Source organism: Sturnus vulgaris, chromosome 7, assembly GCF_052056855.1.
Source record: "Sturnus vulgaris isolate bStuVul1 chromosome 7, bStuVul1.hap1, whole genome shotgun sequence".
NCBI classification, from domain to species: Eukaryota; Metazoa; Chordata; class Aves; order Passeriformes; family Sturnidae; genus Sturnus; species Sturnus vulgaris.
This window is the reverse complement of record NC_142249.1, coordinates 19306670-19329349: the sequence shown is the minus strand read 5'-3', so window position 1 is coordinate 19329349 and position 22680 is coordinate 19306670.

The window sequence follows — 22680 nt, the reverse complement described above, 5'->3', positions numbered from 1 at the left end:
ATGCAATACTCTAGCCAGAGCTTGCATTTTTTTCTCAAAAATGTGGTGTGCAAAATGATGACACACACTTTTCCATGTTTACCTCTGAAGGAATTCTCTGTTTGCCTAGAGTGTAGACAAAGACTATTTCTGATGCTGTGGAGCAGAAGCATGACAGGAGACGGCCCCTGCAAGAGCAGGAGATAGGCTAAATTGCTATTGTTTATGTCTACTTTCCCCTTCATAAATAATACCACATTTGCATTTGCCTCTAAAAAAGTGTTCCTGAAAGCAGCATTCCAGCACCTATGAGATGTTATGGTAGTAGAAAGGTGAGCTGGCAAGAAGGATTGAACAATACAAGTGTGCCTTAGCATTTGATAACCTACATTAGCTAACTAGCTTGTTTAAGAACAGCACTCTGCAAGCAGTACTTCTCTATCTACAATCTTAAATTAGTCACAGCACTGGACAATTCTAACTAGGAAATATGATGGCACAAGCTCAGAAGAACCACCTTCTGAAAGGACTCATGGAATTTATAACTGGCATGCTTGTAAGCAGAAAACAAAATGAAAGACTCAAAAATGACCTATCTTTGATCTGAAGAATATGTATTTTAAGTGTAAACAAGTGAACATAAAACCCAGGCCAGACAGGATCAATTATTCTACAGGCTTAGAATTCTGCTTCACCAGTGGCTTGGGTTAGGTGCTTTAAAGAAAACAGCTGGCTAATTATGCAATGTCTTACATGGCAAAAAGGGCTGAAATTATCTTTCCTATCCCAGTGATCACCTAACACCCTTGAGCATGAATTTGATGACCCCTCCTAGTACATAGACAAATTATATTATTGGTCATAAAATTAAGAAGTCCCTTGAAAAATTTCATTACAATATTTAACTCTTTGACCTCTCTAGCTTAACAAATATTCACACTGTGAAAAACCTGATTTCATGCTTATTTTTTAACTAATACATTCAGTTTCTTAAAATCACAACAGCTAATGATGGAAATACATATGTGATGCCTATAAGTTCCTGATGTCTTGAAGCCTTGAAAAATATCTGTCATTATTCAAAAAAGTTACATAAACAAGCTACTTAGTTATCTAAATACTAGAGCAAAGCTGAAGTCAGATTTTTGGGACAAATCAAAGTTTGGGTTGATAGGTTTCGATTTAATTCACGTTAAGTTAGCTTACTTTTTAAATGGGGTTACTCCCACATAAGATGAATTTCTTTTTCTTTTTGCCCTTCCTTTATTTCTAATGCTTTTGCTTTAGGCATTGAAAGCAGGCTCTCTCACCCAGCTCTGCTAAGCTGCTGTGCCTACAGGCCGCCCTACCCTGCAGTACCTGGGTGTGCTTCTTACCAAGTCCATCTATAATTACAATTATGCAAACACCAGCAGTGATTGTGGAATACAAATAAATGCCCATTGAATACTGCACTGAGACAGTCAAACCACCACTGGCATTAGGGTTTATTTCCCCTAGAACCTTAACACTTTGAATCACAACACTTTCCTGAAAATTGTTTAATAAGCTTCTTTTACCAAAACATAAAACATGAGGAGAGAAGGAATAACACATCTTAAATTAGAAAAATTCAAGTCAGCTCTTAATTTAATTCACCATACCAGCAGCCATGATTAGGTCTGCATCATGATATATCTCCAATACTATCAATTTTCATAAATGCAAACTTTCCTGAATATGGTTCTGATGTATCCTGACATTTTAAAATATGTCCTATTGTCCTTTCCTGTGCAGCAGACCAAGCACAGAGTGTTCAGTCCTATATCACTGTCACAGTGGTATTAGACCAGATGGCTGCTTCCTTGCAGAATCAAGAATTAGAGATAATTTATGCTGTTCACTGTTATTAGAATGTAAAAATATAAAGAGTTTGCAGCATGCATACATGAAAAGCTGCTCAGATCCATCAGTGACATCCTGGTGCAAAGCATGTACCCTGTTACTGCACTCTTAAAGTCTTTGGTGAAGCTATGGACTTCTGCAAAGCTATGGACTGCTCTGCATAGAATACAACACAGGGACTATCTGACCGAGGTCATAGTGCTGCTTTGGTGGAGAAGGAATATTCTAAGTTGGGAAAAATGTCCAAGAGCTGCCTTCTATCTTCTTTCTTGTAAAATAATTCCATCACATGACTGTTCCCATTAGTATGTGACAGTTATTTTTATTCATGAAGAATGAAGTTAAAAATGGAAGCTTTCTTCATTCAGTCTGTTAATCAGTACAGGAGAACACTTCTCAGTAAGATCTCATACCAAAGGGCATGAGGGTTACATAAGTTCGCTCCTGTGCCAGTGAGGGAAGCAAGGATACCCATATCAGGTATCATTGTAACCTGTGTCTCTGCTCTACATGCATGTATGTATGCATCACAGTGTGTCACTGAAAATAAAGGGTGTCAGCTTGCCCATTTATTGAGTCTGAGCTCATCATAGGTAAGAATCTTTTATTTCAAACAGCTGAATCATTTGATAAAGATATATTTTTAATGCAGCTGATTCATTTGGAGGGACTTCTTAACCTGTTCAGGAATTAAAATGTCTCATGGTCCTAGAAAGGGGGTAGAAATGAAGAGGGAGAGAACTTAGTAAGCTTTCCCAGGTTGCTGCAATAAATTGTATCAAGTAAAGAAGTAAAAAGGATATAAGGACAACCGATTGTCAAATATCATTTAAAAGTAGCAATAGCCAGTTGCTTTATCTTTCCGTCTCAGGAAGTTTAGCACAGTACTTCCTACGAATGATGTCAGAGTTGTATCCAGATGAAAAACAAACACTTTCATCAGTATTTAGGAATATTACAGGAGGAGAAATTTTACTGGCATTCACTGAAATGACACACATACTCTGTGTGATTTTGGAAAAAGTGTATCACTGAAATAATTATTTGGATCACTTTAAATTAATCTTTAAAGTATACTAAGAAACATTACTAGGGACAGATTTCTTTCAGCTCTCTGTGAGCATATAATTTGTATTTATGGCACACAATGGAAGTATTGTGACTTTGAATGACTGACTAACACCTTATGAAAGTCATTACTTTTGTATCAAGAACAATATTTGTAACATAATGTGTTCTTAAACTGATCAGGACAGCAGGAAGCAGCTAAGTGGATCACTTATCTTTATTTCGCAATTTAACCTATGTTATGACAGGGAACAAAAAAATTAGATAATTTATAATTTTCTGTCAGTGTTGCATATTTGGGGCTAAGATTGTAACTACTTGGTATAACTGAGGAGTAAGGAGATTTGGCTGCCAAATAAAACAGAACAAGAACGGTTACTTTAGAATACAGTGAATTACTAGCTGACTGTTAGAACCAGATCACAGAGATTTCTTGCATTTTTGTTTCAGTGTTGTAGATGATGGAATTTTACCCCTGTAAAAATCCTAGTGCTAGTTTTATTAAAATAAAGTCTATCAGAATAGAGGATAGTTGTTATGCAGGAGCAGTAACTCACATAATATGAGATGGCATTTCTTTCCAGCTCTTGCTGCTCCACTGGTTCTAATAGCAACCTGGAGCTCAATTTCCTCCTCAAGAACATTGCATTTCATGTGGAATGTCAATTATTAAAATGCAGTGTCCCGTGTCTTACTTTTCACTAGATGAATTCATTTGCAAATTTGTTAATTTATGTAAATGATCCTTAACCTGTAACTGCCTGGCATGTATTTCTGAGTGCCTCTTTTCAATTCAGAAATACATACAAAGACTACCAACAGCACATTAATTAATTTGTGTCACTGTTCCAAACCCCAAAGATTTAATTTCAGAATGACCTAGAAAGAGAATCTGATGCTTCTTTCCATTTTGCATTCTCAATATCATTAGACCACTTAAAGCAGGTAGATGATCTTTAAAAGAGCATCTCAACCCATTATCACCATTACCATGGTGGTAAGTACAGTTTTAGTACAATATTTTTGTGAGAAGCTATGACCTGAAACTCCTTGAATTTTTAATTTGATTTTCAGCTTTCAAATTTTTCTCAGGAGGTCATTGTTAGTTACAAGGGGCCCAATCACAATTCCCAAGATCATTCCTAAATTTCAATTTTTTTGCAGCTAAGTATGTCCTCTGTATTTCAGAAGTTAAACAACAAATGGGGAATTTCCTTCAAGCAGTGAGTGGTTCAGCTGCAACTCTGATCTGTGCATGGACGCCATTCTAGATGGGGCTCTTCTTTTCTGGTTCCATCATGAGCACAATCTCTGTGCACCCATAACTGTTCGTTTCGCTCTCCAAATGATCTCAGGAAACTCAAACTCCTATAGTCTGTCTGCAGCTCTTATGAAAAAAGGGATATTAAGAAAAATCCAGCTGAAGCCACTATTTTTTGCCTGACTTATCTCTGCTGCCCACCCAAACCTATCCAATGTTCTCAGGAACCAACAACGGTTTAGAACCTGTCAATGAACCTGATCCCAACTGGGAATTTTAACAAAATCCAAAATGAGGCAATTTCCTTCCATGTTGTTACTGCTCTGTAACTTCCCACAGTCCAAATAATAGGATCCAGATTCCCCGTGGTGTAATTGCAGTCACAACTCCATTGATTTCAGTGACCTGTGAATGGCAGATAGGACTATGGCCCAAGGCCTCCTCTTGACAAACCAGCTAGAGCTTGCTTTCTCTTGGCTATTATCTGATTTACATGTCCTTGTTTTAGATGCCCGCCGCACGGGGTAGGTGTACAAACAGAACAAAGCTCTGTCTCAAAGCCAGCTGCAGAGATCATTCCAGCCAGCACAGACGTCCCACGAGCAGGACTCGGCTCGGAGCCTGAGCTGCAGGGCACAAGTCCTTCACAGTGCTCCTGCCCGAATGGCCACCCCTGCCTGGGGCCCTTTCAGGACACTGCTGCTCTCTCTAACTGAGCTGAGGTTTTGTTTCCCAGGGTGTAAGGGACGAGGTGTCTCCAGCTGACAGGCCAACACACTGCCACGCCAACCCCAGCTTGCTCTTCTGGAGCTGAAGCGCTCTTGTGTCTTGGTGTTTAGATTGGCTTCAGAAAGTGCAAAGCCCAGAAATGTTTGGCTGCTTTATGCCTGTTTCAGCATACAGATTGCTATGAGAAAATCTCAAACGACCACTTGCTGTGTGTTCTGCAGACATTTTAGCACAAAATAAGCATCTCCAGTATCAGCCTCTCACAGTACCCTGAGGTCTTGGGTATTTGATTTAATTTCTGCTGGGCAGCAGCAGGGAACATTCGCTAACACAGTTGTAATTTTGGAATTAAAACGTTTTTCCTTGTATTTTGTTGCCATTACCTGTAAAAATTTCTATATCTGAAATTCAAAGTAGCCTTTAATCTGATGCTTAGTTTTCTCCACAAAGGATATACTTTATAGGATAATGTCTCTTTAAATCTACCCTGAAGATATTCCTCCTGGTCCAGAAGATGCCAAAATGACTTGATGATTTATTTATGTGGAGCTTGGCAGACCATAGTCCAGATTGTGGCTGAGGCTGAATTTTATGAGCATCCCCCCTAGTGAGTATATTTAAAAATTAAAAAAAAAAGAAAAAAAGAAAAAGAAAGAAAAAGAGGTCTTCATAGATCTTGGCATAAGAACTAAGCAAATATTATCAGGAAGAATGGCTAGGAAGTGAGTTTTAAGACAGAATATAAATACTAATTTATAAAAAATATTTTGTGTTTAGAGAATTAGAATTTTCTCTTCATCTTCAAAAAATTAGAAATGTGAAGTAGGCATTTCTCATCTCAGCAGAAGCTAATGTTTGGTCTGTAATTTTTTTAGCCATATACCACTTGGCATTTTGTTCTGGGAACAGGCTTTTTTTTTTGCACAGAAAGATGGATGTCTCATTGTCATTCCAGACCATACAAGCGGCATGTTGGTGCAATGATGTAAGAAAGCAATTTTCTGCCCTATTTTATTGATTTATAGTATTTTAGTAAAGTGATAAAAACTTAATGCTAGGGATAAAAAGGAGTCTCCTTTGATGTAGAGGCAGTAGAAGAGAATAGAGAATAAGGAAGATCCCACATTAATACATATTTGCCATGTTTTCTCAGGCCTCTCCTGTACTAGATCATTAACTAAGTTTTAAAAACAGTGTCTAAACTTCTTGACTAAGATATTTTCTAGGCATTGATCCCTTCTTTCAAGGCACAGGTTGATGCAGGATTCTGGCTTCCTGAAGCATACACATGCACAAGCACAGGAAAATCCTAAAGCAGCCAGGACAACTGTCAATAGTGCTGATTCTTTCGGGCTGAGAGCCTCAGTGCCGGGGAAACAGATTCAGGGGCACTTTTGCATAATAGGAATCAGCAATGAGGAAGAATGTGACTCCACAGCATTTCACCTGCTTCACAGCAGTGCCTTGGGAAGCTTGTCCAAGGAGTTTTACAAAACTCTGGGCTAACAGAGTTCACATTTTTGCTTGCTGCAGGGGAATTCCTGAAATGCAAAAGCCCTGAGGCAGAAACTCCTACATCCTTAGGTAAACCTCCTCTTGGGAGCCACCTCATCCTGGTGGCTCAGCATAAGGGCTCTTGTTACACCCATGCAAGAATCACAGCTTTGATCCTGTCCCCTTTCCCAGTGCCAGGAAATAAGGTCCCTCAAGTCTAGATCCATAAAAACTGGGCTTGTACCAATTTATAGGCAGGGCAAATTGCGTTGGAAATCAATTCAGCTGAAAACTATATTACTGAACATTGTTCTAGGATCTTGTATACAAGTGAATATATGTGGGACGTCAGTAAATGGAAGCTAGAGCATGCCAGGAAGCAGCATTTTCATTCACAGTGGCATCCCCCACTTTTCTCCAAACAATACAGGGAATATTCCTGAAGTCCCCTAAATGGTAGTTGAAAGGAAATTCAAATGTATTCAGGACATTCTTTATGCTGTTCATAAATCAAGGTCAACAGGAAAATATTAACTGTGGATATACCCATACATTTTCAGTTTGTCTGGGTATTTTTAGTTATGTTGGAGAACTCCTCACATTGCCAATGCAATGGGAGAAGGGTATTTTACAGCCAAGCACCAAACTAACCTTCTGAAGTCATATTTATTCTAATTCACTAAGTGAAATATTTATTTGTTCTTGAAAAGGGCCTGGGTAAGCTGTATACATCACGAACATCTTCAGGACTGGGATTCCCATGTGAAAGAAAGGGAATACCAGGATGACAGCCCAGTGCAGCCCTATCACACAGTATTAAAGCACCTACAAGGAAAATGCTTGATAGATCTTAGTCCTGCTAGGAAACCCTAAGCTGATCCACCAAAAGCACTGATTCACCTCTGACCAAAGTTATTTCTAAAGGCTGTACTTGGAGTGGTGAGACTATATATTTCTTGCTAAAAAAATTATGTCAAAATTTTTGGTCAAAAAGGCACTGTGTGGAATACACAAAGCTGCTATTGCTGCTAGAGATGCATATTTAAAAGCCAGAAGAAACCAGTAATTGGCACATTTGATTTCACAGAATAAACTGCCTGTGCCTTTACCTTTAGAGAACTGCAGTGTATAAATCCAGACACTGACACCAGAGTGAGAAACAATGGAAACAAAATGAGTGCTAATTTAACTTCAGCCTCAACATTTTCTATCATAATTTCACTCTGTTATGTATTGAAAACAGTCCTGGTACTTGACTCAATTTTGTGTCTTTTAATGACCTGTCAAAAACTCAGTCAGGGATTATTGTATTTATATTTTTAATTAGTTTAGTAAGGAGATGGACTGCTCATATTTGATTTTTTTTAATTAATTGTAAAATTTTATGCACAAGTATGATATTGTGCACATTGATATATGTATTTCTTTATGTTGTGTGATATATTGGAGACAGGAGTGTCACTGGAAAGGCATGCCTAAATAGCGCTTCATAGGTTGCTGGAGCACTGATGGGAGCTGGTTATGTATCATGTAATTTATTCTTTGTATTCTAGCATGCAACTAGGCTGGTAATAAAGCAAATAATGTCAGGACATGTCATGTCATGTCCCTAGCAGTTTTTTGTTACTTTATTTCTTATGCTGAAAGTCATATCTTGTTATCTCTGGTGACTTGCATTCTCTGGGCACAGAAGAAATACTTCATTGGCCATGGCTTATGGCTGATTGTTGATTGCTATGAGATACCTTAGCCACAGTCTTCTTCAAATCCTGCTCAAGATTTTTTGCTGTTTCAGTGAACTTGTGTCTGTCTTGTTCAAAATTCATAACATATAAGAGTGGCAGTAATTTCAGGATGACATTCATTTCAGAAATCCCTATGCAGCAACAGGGTGTGTGTGAAGTCTATTCAATGTAATATTAAGCTCAATTTTGATGAAGAAAAAAAGGAGGTTCAGCTATTCACGTTGACAAATTTAACCTTTGTCCCTCTAATTGGTTTTCTATTGATAACATAAAAATAAGAGTTGTGTATAGTTGTGTATAGAAAGCAGTGCACAGCCCTGGCAGGCTTGGATTCACATATCCTGCTGAGACATCATCCATGTTCCAACTGGCAATTGTTGCAAGAAGAAAGTAAGAGAAAAATTATCAAGCAACTTTAATTTTCACAGGTGACCTGGAATAATTACACAGCTATCAAATAATAGCATGGGAAGATTTACACAATTTACTCTGTAATCACCATTGCTCCCAGTGAAGTTACTCTGTGGATCACTGTGTAATAGCCAGCATTATTTCATGGTAACTATGCAAGGACTCAAGTCAACAGAGTATGCTGCACAAACAGAGCAAATCATTGGAAGTTAAAGAGGTCTAAGTGTTCCAAGGAGGGACATGAGTTTTATTAGATCAGTGATTTTCAGGTTTTATTTAATAGCCTCAGAGATTTGGAGAAGAGCTACAAGTCTGCTAGAGGAGCTAAGGAAGAAGCTCTCAAGTCTATCCAAGCAGCTCCAAAGCAGAGGCATTGGCTCTCATGGGTACATTTATAACCCTTTTACCAGTCCTACTGTACGAGGCCATGCAGAAAGCAGAGCGTTCTTGTGCTCCCTCTGAGCAGACACTCAAATTTTGTTTGGACTGGAGGAAGATGTTTAAGCCCTTGTCTTGTGCAGCTAGTACAACAAGCTTCAGATCTACAAAATAACAGACCCTGTACTCACTCTGCTTATGAACACACTGACTCATGCTCCAGATACCAAGGACATGAACACAAGACAAAGAAAATGAGATTACTCAGCCATTCAAGCACAGACCATGGACGACTTGCAGTCCTGCACACTGAGGTGCATTTTCAAACACTCATGGACAAAGAAACCATTAAAAATATGAGAGAATAAGGAGAAATAGGAGATACTGTGTTTCTATCCATATGGTTCCTTACAAATAGATAATTTTTATCTGTGCTTTACTCAATCAAATCTTTATTAAGACTGTGTGGTCTAAAAGATGTCTTCTAAAAATTATATTGCTCTAAAAGATATTGCTCTATAGTTAATATAATGGAGAAAAATATTTTGATTAATGCCTTCCCATTAGTGTACGAACAAACTAGGTTTTGTTACAGGATTATGGGCTGAGTTGGTAACACAAAAGAAAAAAAACACGCTCAAAACCCGAGCAACGACAATTATGGTTCATGGGAGATATCACTTGAGAGAGCTGAGAGACAACATTACTCATTGGAGCTCTCATATAATTACTAAAACCTAATTGTTCATATATAGGTAAAATTTTAAATTATTATCATACTTCCATTTGTGTTGAATTTCAGACGGAAGTAATGGCATGTCTGCTTGTTAAAACATTCACAGTAATAAACCACAGTGAGAAACTGAACTTTGAGATTCAGATACTGATCATTCAGGACCATCTCCTCACAGTCTGTGGGGCAGGAAGTTATTGAAGTAATTTCACAAAATTTCAATTAGCAATTAAATTTGTGAAAATCTCAAGACAATTGGCAACAACCTGCAAAATATGGCAGTTTAACAAAAGAAATAAATAGATAATATTTTGGGGGCTGACTCCAATAGGAAAGGAACCCAACATAATGACCCAGGGGGTCCCTGAGTATCAAATGTCCCGATCATCCTGAATTATGAGCTCTGTTTTGTATGCAACAGCACACAAAGCTGTATTTTAAAATGCTTCTCTTAATCTTCTGCAAGGGAAGTGTCTGCCAGAGCATCTAAAACAAATGGTTCTAAATCTTGCCTGATTAGACTCAACCACACTTACAACCTACCTCCCCCTACGTTCGTCTATTACTGTTTAAATCTGTATACATTATTCTCATTGCTGGAAAGATGCAGTAATGCTTCATGTTGCTCTTTCTACTCTAATGCTGCATAGCAGTTGCTTTCTTTAGGCCTCAGCTCTTACCTACATCTGTGCTTACTGAAGTGAGACTTTAATTTGCTACACCACGCCAAGGTATTAATAGACAATTATTTATTGCAAATCTGAACCATTTATACTGTTTACTGGCTGACACAATGTAAAATTTTGATCCAAATGTTAATGTGTCCATGACATTGCATAATTCTATTCCACACCAAGGTTTATTTCTTTCCTCAATGAATCGAACTTGCAGTATATGGAAATAAGAGTTTTTAATGGATGAATGATTTACAGTCTCAAACTTATAAGACTGCTTACTTATACAAATAAGTGCAAATGTCAAATTCAAATAGCGGAGCAAACTAGAAAAATTTAGGATTTTACTGGAGGCAAAACCAAGGGAGAAAAAAATGGAAATAAGTTGCAAAGTACTAAAAGGATAAATGAATAAATCTTATGTTAGTCATTTGAAGGCAATTATAATTTTAAGCAGGCAAGTTTGAGACCAGACAGTCTTATAAACATTCAGTTGAGTAGAGAACAGATAAAAATTACCTATTCATAAAGAACCATATGGAAAGAAAAGCACTTTAAAGTCTCCAAATGTCTGGTGAAATTACCTTTATAAATATTTTTTGCAGTTGGGTTAAAGCCCCAAAACGAGAAAAAGAGTTTTATAGATAGGAAAATTTCATCATACAGAAGACATAATTTGAATTATTTATCTGCTCTAGTTTAGATATCATGCTTTTAATGCCATCTAGACATGAAATCTTCTCTGATACCAAAATACACGTTTGAATTAAAGTAATATTTTTCTAATTAACTTTGATATTAAGTTAATCTTTTCTTCTTTTTATGATAAATTGTCATAAGGCAGTTCTAACTGAATCTCTACTATATTCAAATAATAATACCCAGAACCTGTGGGCAACTCAGCTTACAAAAGGTATTCAAAGTCTTTGTAATATTTCAGCTTATATGGACAGGATTACACTGGAAGGAGCTCTACCAGACAGAAGGAGCCTCATTCAGTACCAGAACACCTGGAAGGTGTTCTAGTAAAGATTCAGGTTCTAGTAAAGGTTTCATCTGGGGTACAGCAGAACAGCTACCATTCCCCTACCAACATTTTTTTTTGGCTAGTTGTTGTTGTTTTGGGTTTTTTTTTCAGATTTCTTGAGCCCATAAAGGGCCCTAGATACCATTCTAGGATATCAGAAAGATGAATAATGACACTAGATGAGTACTGGGTTTTTTTTATGTTGGCACAGATTTGTGCCTGACAAGCTGTGTGTCCATGGAAATTATGGTAGCAGGTAAGAGGTAGGGGGATACACTTCTATACATTACAGCAGAATAAAACTAACCAGTGACTTTTCCTACTGAATAAAGGAAAACGGATACTCTACAGTTCTGAGATCCATGAAATAGGTGGAAATAGAATCACATCTGTACATCACAAGCAAGTGTTGAAACATTTTTTTTCAGGGATATTGATAGTGATTTTTTTTGCACCTATAGTGAAAAAATAAGACTGAAGTGGGAAAACATCTTAATTACTTCATTTTCCATTACTAATTTAAGAAGAAATAATATATAGTTGTGATTCCATGTCTGAATGACCTCATCAACATAAGCATTGCATGCGGTGCTTTTAAAAATTGAGCACCCAGGCAAGGCATGCCAGTAGTAGCAAAGTTGCTCACACACCAGTTGCTTCTTTGAAGTTCTTTAGAAAAATAATATAAGAACAAGTATTTTGAGGCTTATTAAAGTACTTTGTAAAATACGACACAGGAACTAACATGCAGGCAGTGACTGCAGTGGTAAAGATAATGCCACTGTGAGACTGAAAGAAATGAAGACTAAGAAGGATTTTGTTTACCATCCCTCCCTCCAAGTACAACAATCAGAGCTGTCCCAAACAGTCCCTGTTCCTGCTGTGAATTAGACAACTCTTCCTTTTTGTTTAACATGCATTCACATTGATGTCTTTTTGAGCTACCAGGATACACACTGTTGATGCATATTAATGACAGGATGTAATTTTTACTGTTATTGTTCTGTAATATAGAATATGTCTAACTACATTTTGTTTATTATTCATAATACGCAATGAGAGAAGACACCAGAATGGCTCTTTTGGAGACCTCACATACTAGGCTGCAAATGTGTATTAACAATAGTACACATTTATGTGTTATGGTTTCATAAAATGCATTTGCATAATATGAAATCATAATCCCAAATGTACAGTAAAAACCCTATGAAAAATAGTTACTTCTCATATACTACACAATGGCTGATTTTAATCTTCAGTGTCTCAGATGTGAGACTAGTTATTAGGGATTTTTTATAATGGGAAAAATGCCTAGCCCATCCTACAGAATTAAGTGTTGTAAAATGAACCAATCAAACAAGAACCTTCTGTAAAATGGAAAAGATGGTTTCGTAGTAATTTGCATTCACACTTCATTTAATATACTTCCAGGCTGAGATGTTACTTTCAATATCATACCAGAGACTGAAATAAACAGGCAATGCTGGCAGGTCTGGCTGCACAGCACTCCAGGGGCCTATGAATGCAAAAATGTGCAGTGGGAGCCGAGCAGAAATTAGCTCAGAGCAGAAGTCACTGGCACCAGGAAACCGGCTCAAAGAGAACCTTTGCAGGAATGTGATGCTTTCAAATACCACTGTCCAATGAATCCCAGGACAGTTTTCTCCTAGTTTGATTGCAGAGATGGGTAAGTCTGTTTCAATGTTCCTTCTGCTGAACTGCAGCCACTTGTAGGAAAAGATTGACTACCTGGACATAAGTCCCAGTGTCATTACTACAGCTGTATGTATGCCACAGGTACAATTTCTGTGAGGGGAAACAATGATTTCTACTTTTCTTCTTTAGAAAGAATCATGGTATTTTTCACCTTGACTGACTACTGTGCTATTTATTTAGACAATTTGACTTTGAGTTGCTTTCTGCTATATATACATTATCAGATGATTAATGGCTAATTAGCATTTTGCTAATGGAAAATAAATGTAGATATGAGTGTGTGCCATTATGTTTCCCCTTTTAGTTCAAATTATGACATTTGCATTTTTATCAATAAAAATCAATGAGTTTTCTTTTTGCTAAGCCAAATGAACAATCTTAATTATATTTAAGGCTCCAGTCCTTCAACAGATATTGTCTGGTACCCTGCTGCACCCACACCTGTCTATCACACCTTGCCAAGCTCTCTTCCTTTCCTTAAAGCATCATTTCTTGGTATATAGAAAATCTCAGTAATCAGTTATGGACCAGAATTTCTGAGCTCTGACTCCTCTAAGGTTTATGGTCACTTGTTCAGACACTTGGCTCTTCACAAATGAATGTATTTGGAATTATTGAGATGAATTCTTTGATGTGGTGGATGGGAGAAATGAGTTTTCATACTAAGATTGTCATTAACATTTTTACAGAACAAGCGGCTTGAAAGCTAAAGGAGATGGAGACCTCCAGGAAAAGGAGGATCAGACCTATCACTCTCTACAAAGTCCTGAAAGGCAGCTGTGGTCAGGCGGGGTCGGTCTCTTTCTCCAGGCAGCAACTGACAGAACCAGAGGACACAGTCTCAAGCTGTGCCAAGGGAAATATCGGTTGGATATTAGGATAAAGTTTTTACAGAAAGAGCGATAAAGTACTGGAGTTGTCTGTCCAGGGAGGTGATGGAATCTTCATCCCCGGATATGTTTAAAAAAAGATTGGATGTGGCACTCGGTGCCGTGGTGTAGTTGAGGTGTTGGGCTGAGTTGGACTTGATGATCTTGAAGGTCTCTTCCAACCTAATGATTCTGTGATTCTGTAAATATGACGGCTCTTCAGATTTTGTTTTTGAGAATTTTACTAATTTACAAACCACCAGAAGAAAAGTACTTTGGCTGAGAAGAATCACAGCTTGTCTAGTCACAATCCAGTACTCTCAATTTCAACTGAGACTGAAAACAGAAAAATAAACGCTTCCTACAACAATGCATGATAAAGAGAGTTATTATTTCCATTCACCTGTCCTTTATATCAACACAGACAGCTAATCCAGGTGGATCTACCTGCATTTGTCATTGCCAGTGAACTAAAACTATAGAGAATTCACACTAAGGAACATAATTCCACCTTTTTAAGGCTTCATTGTGTTATAATTTATTTGTCTAGAAAGTGGGATTTTCAGACATGACTATTAGTGCCATGCTGTGGCTTCTAGTAATCAATGATTTGAGAAAGTCAGGAGAAAAGAGACAATGAATTTAACAGTGATTTTTTTTTTATGATGGTGTGTTTGTGCTGCTCACCAGAGATGAGCCAAGTAATTTTCTAGAGCAGACCACTGTCATCTCCTTGTCATATGCAGCAGATTATAGAAAGAGCAATTTCCAGCACTGGAAATGGCAGCTGAGTAACTCAAATATTTATCTAAAATGAATACTTTAAAATCTCTTCTCCCCTCAATTTCTTTCATCTGTTGCCTTGTTTGAGGATGGATCAAACCTGACACTGCTCCTGGGAGCATTCAGTCACATGAATGTTTCATCCAGGTTTTCACAGCTGAAAAGAGTGACACATGAACTGAGTGGTACCAGTGAAATGGCATCAGCCAGGGTTGTGCAGAAAGCCTGGAACCATATTGGAACACTTCTGATTTTTGCTAGATGGGAAACTTTGGCATTGCCCAGGGTGAGAAAGGACAGATGTCACACTTTGCTGTGATTACTGCAGAATCTACACTGTCTAAGCTCCATCTAGAAGCATTGCTTAACACAACTATTGCTCCCAAGTGACACTTATACATATTTCTTGAAAGGATAATATCCTATCCAACTACTGCTCCAAAGAGGAGACAGAGATTTAAAGATGAAGGGAGGAGGGAAGGTGTTATGCTGCATCCAAATAACCTTACTCTGGTCTAGGGAGAAAACACTAGGGGAAGGGGATGCAACGAAAATGGTATTTAAATAGTTTAAAGAAAGCCTGCGGGAGAAAAACAGTTCATTTTTTTCATTCATGCTGACATTGACATCAAGAATGGAATCTCTTTCACACACCTAAGAAACACTGAAACGTGTGTATTTTGTTGTAGGGCATCTAACTTGGTGCTGAATGTGTTTCCCATCATGTTTCCACCGTGATTAAGTTAAGGTGGGATTATTTCCTCTCCAACATTGCTAGAATTGCAGCAGTGAGGGTAATTCTGGTCTGCCTTAATGGCATGCAGCCATTCTGAGATCAGCAAAGTTTACAGGAAAGTAGAATTAGGCTCTACAGAAGACAGCAGCATTGCACTTTCAAACCTGACATACTTCAAACCTATTGCCAGCAAAATTTTAAGTTTGAAAAACCAGGCTCCCTTTTTGCACATGAAAGCCATGGCAGTAGTTATTGTACCTTAGACTTCCCACTGCCTCATTTGAAGGCCCAAGCAGGTAGTTAGATGTCTAAGTAGCAATAACCAAGAGCACAAATTGCTGGCATGAAAGGAATTTAAAAAAAAATCAGGCCATTAAGATATGTACAAAAACTCAAAAGGAGGGAGATGATTAAAAATCGCAGACAATGAAGAAGAAACTAGAAATGGATGAAGTTTTCTATATCTTCAATTTCAGGTTCAATCTTTTTAATGGCAATAATTTACAAGAATAAACAAGTGGAAATTTGACATAAAGAAGTAAATTTGTGCCTAAAATAGCAAATGAACTTTGTAGCAAAGTACAGTTGAGAGGTATATTGCTACCTTTAAATATTAAGCTATTCCTGTAAGGTGCTTTTTTAAGGTGTGATATAATTTTTCCCCCCTCATTTTAATAGAACTAATAAAAGTAAGATACTAGAGAGACATGATTACTTGAAGGAGTAGGATCTCCTACTCTTTACCAAAAAGAACCATGCCAGAACTGCTGCTGTACCTGATATCAGCAAGTCACTATTTATTTAGTTATTTTTAACCACATGGGGTGAAAACCAGTGACCTGCTTTTCAGGTGAGACTGATATACATGTGAACTCTGCATGTGTATAGTGTTTCTGGCAAAAATAAATAGCTTGCAGTAACTGAACTCTCTCTTCATTGAAAGAACGCTACAGGGCTGGATATAGCCCCTGCAATAGTGCAATAAAATGAGATGAGCTTAACACTACCAGATGGTACCCTGTACAGTGCCTGAAATAAAATGGAGAATTAGGGTGCCCTAAGGTGTGCACAGGAAAGGCATTTACATGAAATAAATGGGCCTCAGACCTAGATGATGCTCAAGTATGCTACACAGGAGACAGATAGTACATCTGGTGAACAGATTTTATCACACACTGGAAAGCTATAAAGCATGCTGTCGAATTTCAGATCTGGGCTTCACAATGACATTTTACCTGTGTTGGTATTCAGTGCTGTTTATTTTTAAAGGTGCTGTAATCTCAATGATGTGTTTTAAAAGCCTTCTTAACATTGTTTTCTGATGTGCCCCATTTTTTTTTGGACAGATTGATGTAACATGATGCTTTTTCATGGATAAAATACAAACTACTTTGGCTGTAGATGATCATGTTTTTATTTAATATATCACATTTCTGATGTGATTTTAGTAATATGGTTATACTTGTCAGCACTCATTGCTTGGGAGAAAGCCAGTATGTTTTTAAAGTTAACTCCCACTTCTCCGTTTCATTGCAAGGTCTCATTCTCTATAAACCGGCACAAATTCCTTGAGGTTTAAAGCAGATATATCAGATTAAGGGAGGAAATCTACTAGAGTGAATCAAATCAAAGCAATATTTTACTCTTATCTCTAGATGAAATTTCTCTTGGTTTTGTAAAATTCCTGCTCCATTTGACATCAAGATCCTTTTAAGTTTACATTTATCATAACAGGATTCAAACTGTTCAAGGTGCTGATGAGAGTAGCATTCAGTCTGTGGTACTGTGATTTTTTTTTAATAGGGATGTAATTTAGAGCTTTCTTCAGACTTCACTGTTTTTGCTCTCTCTCTCTCTGTAATTACTCTCCTTTCACCTCTCTCATATAAAGCTATCCAGGGGAGCTAAAAATGCTACCGAACTTGCATAGAAGAAAAAATTTGTGAGACTGTAAGGTGAATATTCCTGACAGAAAGATCTATGGGCTGTGAAATAGTGTCTCTACAGAAATGGTGAAAGCTCCATTCCCTTGGGACATTTAAAATTAGAAGAAACAAAGCACTGTTACACACTATGGATATAATTCTGTTCTAGGCCCCTGTGAACAGACTAAATATTTTTAATGTCTGAAACTCTGTATAGTGTTACTGTTCATAATGCAAAACTACAATTTAATAATGTTAAGGGTTTGACTTGAGGCTTGCTTATGCAAGAATATGTACTCATATTACTGGAGTGGTATAATTATATCGTTGTAGTTCTATCAGTATGATCAGTATATCTCAGTACTACCTCTCTAATCAGCGCCTTATTTGAGTTATTGTACACCAGTTCTAAAAGCCACAGAAGTACAATAACATGAGTAAATTTTCTACACTAAACTCACCTTCGCAGCTGCTGGGAAGATGGGTATCTTTTAATTATTAAGTCCTAGTTTAAGAAGAAATGCACAAATAAAGGCATGATGTACCGAAGTCACACTGACGTTTATTGTCAGCTGTATGTGCCACAGAAGGTGGATATTGATGGCAAAAGGAAAGTATTTAAAATTCACAACAGCAGCCTCACTTGCAAAATGCAAGCAAAACTACTTTGTGTTCAAAGTATGGACAAACTCACTCTCTGTTTTTTGCTTATGTCCAAACAGTCTTGAAACAGGGCTGCTTCTAAATTGCTCTTCAACACTTTTGAGTTTTTTTGCTATTATTATTGTAAGTTAGTATCAAAAGACAGAAAGTGACGGGAAAGGTTTATGTGATTTTCTCTGAAGTAAATGAGTTACTTTACCAGAGTCCTTCGTCTAAGAGTACATCAACTGCAAAAAATCATGCAAAACTTGTGATCCATAATTTGAAGCTAGACACAGCAGCATTTTGAGACCACGTGGGAGTTTTATTAGTTCTAGGGAATTTACCACAGCCACTATTGAGATGAAGCAGGGTATTGGAATATTTTCAAAATTCAATTAAAATTGTGGCCTCAACTTTGAGTTTTGGGCATCAGCATAAGCAAATTTTCAAGACTAACAAAGGGTTATAAATAATATATACAATGAAAAGTCATTAGCTAGAGGAGTCAGTTGTGCAATACTCTGTGTACAACTAGTACCAAGTAGTGCCTATAAAGCATCAGTTATTCAAGAGCTCTGCTTTTCTTGCTATGCCTGGAGCTCTGCACTTCACCAAGTGACAGTCCTGAATGGATATGGAATAGGCGGTGGAAGAGGAACTGTTCTTTAATTAAGCAAGAAAGGAAGAGATGAAGAAAATAAATGTGGAGAAGGGAAAAATCAAAACAAAGTAAGAGAAAGATCCTTAGATTACACAGCTACGCACCCTGGTCAGTTGCACAGCTTTGCAAATCCCTCCTCCCAAACACACACAGCCCTGGCCCAGAGGGGACCCTCATATGCCAGAGTTTTTGTTGTGTAGTTTCAATCTACAAAACTTATTTCCTAAGCGGCAGTGACCTCTACTCATCATTGAGTACAGAAATCAGCTGTACTCAATGAAGCTACAGGTGACTGAAGGCAGAAATAATGAAAGAACAAGAGTAAGACCTCCCAGAAAGAAGCACGGGTGAAGATGGCTCCTCCATAATGAGCTGCCTCTAACACTGGCTATGAGCACATTTGACTAGGGACTACACACAGTGGTACCCTGCCAACTTACAGCTATTAAGGATCTCATCCTCAGGGCTTTTCCCATAGCAGCAGTCTCCCAACTCACTGAAAGGATAGGATCCAGGTGGATATAGGATCCTGTTGCCATGGCAGGCATCCAAAACTTAGATCCTCAGTTGCCCACACCCACCCACAGCATCTCAGCCATCAGTCTCAGTGCACTTAAGCTTTCAGGCTTATCTGTGCCTAAAGTTAGGCACTACATGTTCATGTTGATCATGTTCAGCACATTAAAACCATTCCTGTGCCAAAGCCCCACAGTGCCTCCAGTACCAGGACTACCCAGGCTCCTGCAGCTTCATCAAGCATCCAGAGAACATTGTGATGCATGCAGTTGAGGCTGTACAAGCAGGAGGAACAGGTGATGGGAACAGCTCCGTCATATCCACCCTAGGGCTGGCACATACATCCAGCACTAAATGCCTTTGTGTTGTGGATTTTCATTTTTTAAATCTGCTTAGGTAACACAAATGCTCAGCATTTGAGGGCTGAACTGCACTGCCAAGACAAGTCTGAGCCTGTTGAGCTTTTCCTGCTTCTTGAACAGTGAACAGCAGTCAGCTGTGCATGCAGTGCCAAATTGAGCCTGCGATGAAGACTCCGTGGGGCACTTTAAATTTTGCGTGGCCTTGTGAGATTCAACTGATTAGTGGCAGTTGATGACAGTGAACACAAAAGGAAATAATGATAAGTGCAATTAATTCCTGTAGAAATTAATGCAACTACTCAAAGAATTTTTTCAGTCATTTTTCATTCACACCTTCTTGCCTGGTACAGCTTTGCTATGAATGTAATTCTGAAATTTATGTGATTCATTTTTGTATTATTTAAATACGGTGTAGTTCACTCAGTGAAAACATTGTTCTGAAAATGTTCTTTGCCAAAAGGCTAAGCTCTAAAATTAGTTTATTGCTAAATAAACATCCCAAGTTGGCTTAAGGAGAATATTAACAAACTTGCAAATCAGTTTTTTTGCAGGAGGTGGGTATTAATCATGCTGGAAAATGTAAATAAATGAAATATCAATAAAAATAATTTCTATGCATTCATGGGAATGCTAATTAGGGTTACAAGGAATGGGCTAACTTTACTGAAAAAGTTATGGAAAATTAGAATCACTTCACTGTGGTACTGATGCTTAAAAATGTATCCTTTAGGGAACTTCACATCTCTATGTTTAGAGTCCACAACATGCAAGACAATAGAAATATCTAGCAGGAAAGCAGAGGTAAATGAGCATGGGATTTCCCTGCTCTCTGAATAGAAGAGGGAGCTGAACATACTCTTCTTTATTTGGACTCACAGCACATTAAAGGAGAGCACTTCTTTGAAAATATGTTTACATATTTCTTACAAATCATGATTAACCTATAGAAATGCAATGTGACAATATGGCAAAAGGGAATAAATGTGTATTGGTTGCTTTCTGCATGATTAATGCTTCTTTCCATCAGACACATACATTTCATTTTATTAAAGATCACATTTCTGATTGCAAGAACTTGATCATAAATAAAGCATGCAAGTGGAAGTTGGAAATCTTTTAATATTAATGACAAGAAAAATGGATTTATTGAATAGTCACCTGCAGTTCATACATACATAAGCACATAAAATGAAAACCCAGCAGAGGTACCATCTCCAACTTGGGAGAAGAGATTCTGTTTCTTGAATAGCTTAATAATAATAGCACTACATTTAGAGAAAATTATTTCTGTCTTCTGTGTCTAAGAAGAACAGAATAACAGCCATTTATCAGCTACTTTCTACCTTGTCACTTTATCATTTTGAAAAAAAATTTAGATATTATAAAGTTTGTCTTGTTGAAAACTCAGTCTAGCACTGGTGGACTTCAGTGCAATAGTTTTGAACTCTTGTATTTTTTGCCAATTTGGAAATTGGGGGGGGGGGGGAAACAGAAAAATAGACAAGAAAAAAAAGAAAAAAATTGAGTTTCTGATGAATAAGGAAAATATTAAGAGCTATTCAAATGGGATTTTTTTTGTCCAAAGAACTGACAGATGAGAAATCAAGTGTATTATTGAAAACATTATAGCTCTAGAAAAAAAATTATCATGTCAATAAACAAAAATAATGGAAACAGGGCTAATAGCCTTGGTAGTACAGTGTTGACGAGGCTGCACAGGGAGTGTAAACATGAATAGAGCATCCAGCAAAACTGCTAAGGAAATTTCTAGAGCAGTATGGCTGGTTAGGATGTAAAGCAACTAGAAATTTGCTCCCCAAGCCAGCAGGCTGCAGAAGTAATATGGTCACACTGTGGAAAGCACCTGCCAGAAAATTTCTGTGAATGCACCAATAGTTTCCCTATCACCCATACCAGGCTGCCTGCCTGCTTAGACCACATGGAAAGGAACATCTGAGGACAAATACCTGTAGCTTTGTCCCCATGGATGTCACATCCAGGTGAATCAGGGCTGATTCACGTATCCTGAAGCCGCTGCCACCTTTCTGGCATTTACTCCACTAAGCTGCTTCCTGTGCCCCAGCTCTGCTGGGCAGCCCCCCTTCCTTTCAGTGACCCCCAGCACAGCAGCTCCTGGGAGTGACTCTCCTTTGGTCAGTGTCTAAGTGACCTGGGCTGTTGCAGATGACTCCATTGCATACTGAAGCAGTACAGAACAGAGAGGGCAGAGATGGGAGATGCAGGGGGTAAGCAGCAGGTAGAAAAAGCTTGAGCAAACTTTGGGCTCATAGTGAGCCCCAAAATGTTTTGCAAAGAGCAGCTGTGGAAGATCTGCTGCTTGCATGTCTCCAGCAGCCAGAGCAGTTTGTCCCAGCTGTCCCAGTATGGGACATATCCTCCAAAGGATGCTTGGTGCATCCAGGGATTCTGAAAGCTAAACTGAAAAGAGGTGGTTTCCACATAAGCATTCTTACAGGATCTAGCCATGACTATGATTTATCTATCAAAGAAATTATTTTTAAAATAAATAATAGGACTTAAAAAAAAATTACAAGTTGGCTTTTTGTTCCCTACTCCTGTTCACACAAACTCCATAGAAGTTTCAAGACAAATCTACTGACTTTAAAAAGGTGCCCTCCATGCAAGGTTTCAGTGCTACAGTAGTCACACATGCAACTATAAGAGAACAGGAGCTACCATGGAAAGCATCATTTTCATGCTCAAACAAAAAATAATTAAATGGGAGATGATACATGCCTCATAACAATAGGAAATCACCTGAACAGCTCCTTGAAAACCTATTAAAACAATCTCTTACTTCCAAGACTTAGAACGAAATTAATATAACCTTAATAAATAACTTAAAATTAAAACTTTAGAAGGCCAATTGTGTAGCAATCATATGAGGTAGTCATATGAACCACAAAAAATAATTATAATCTAAATATTTTCAGTTCCAATTAGGGAGACCAAGAGTGAGATCTCTGTGTTTCTGAGTGGGTGCTTGCTTATGCAGACTACATGTGGGAAGGGGGTTAGGCCACTTTACAAGTTTACATCTCTGTTTAGAAACACCATCTCAAA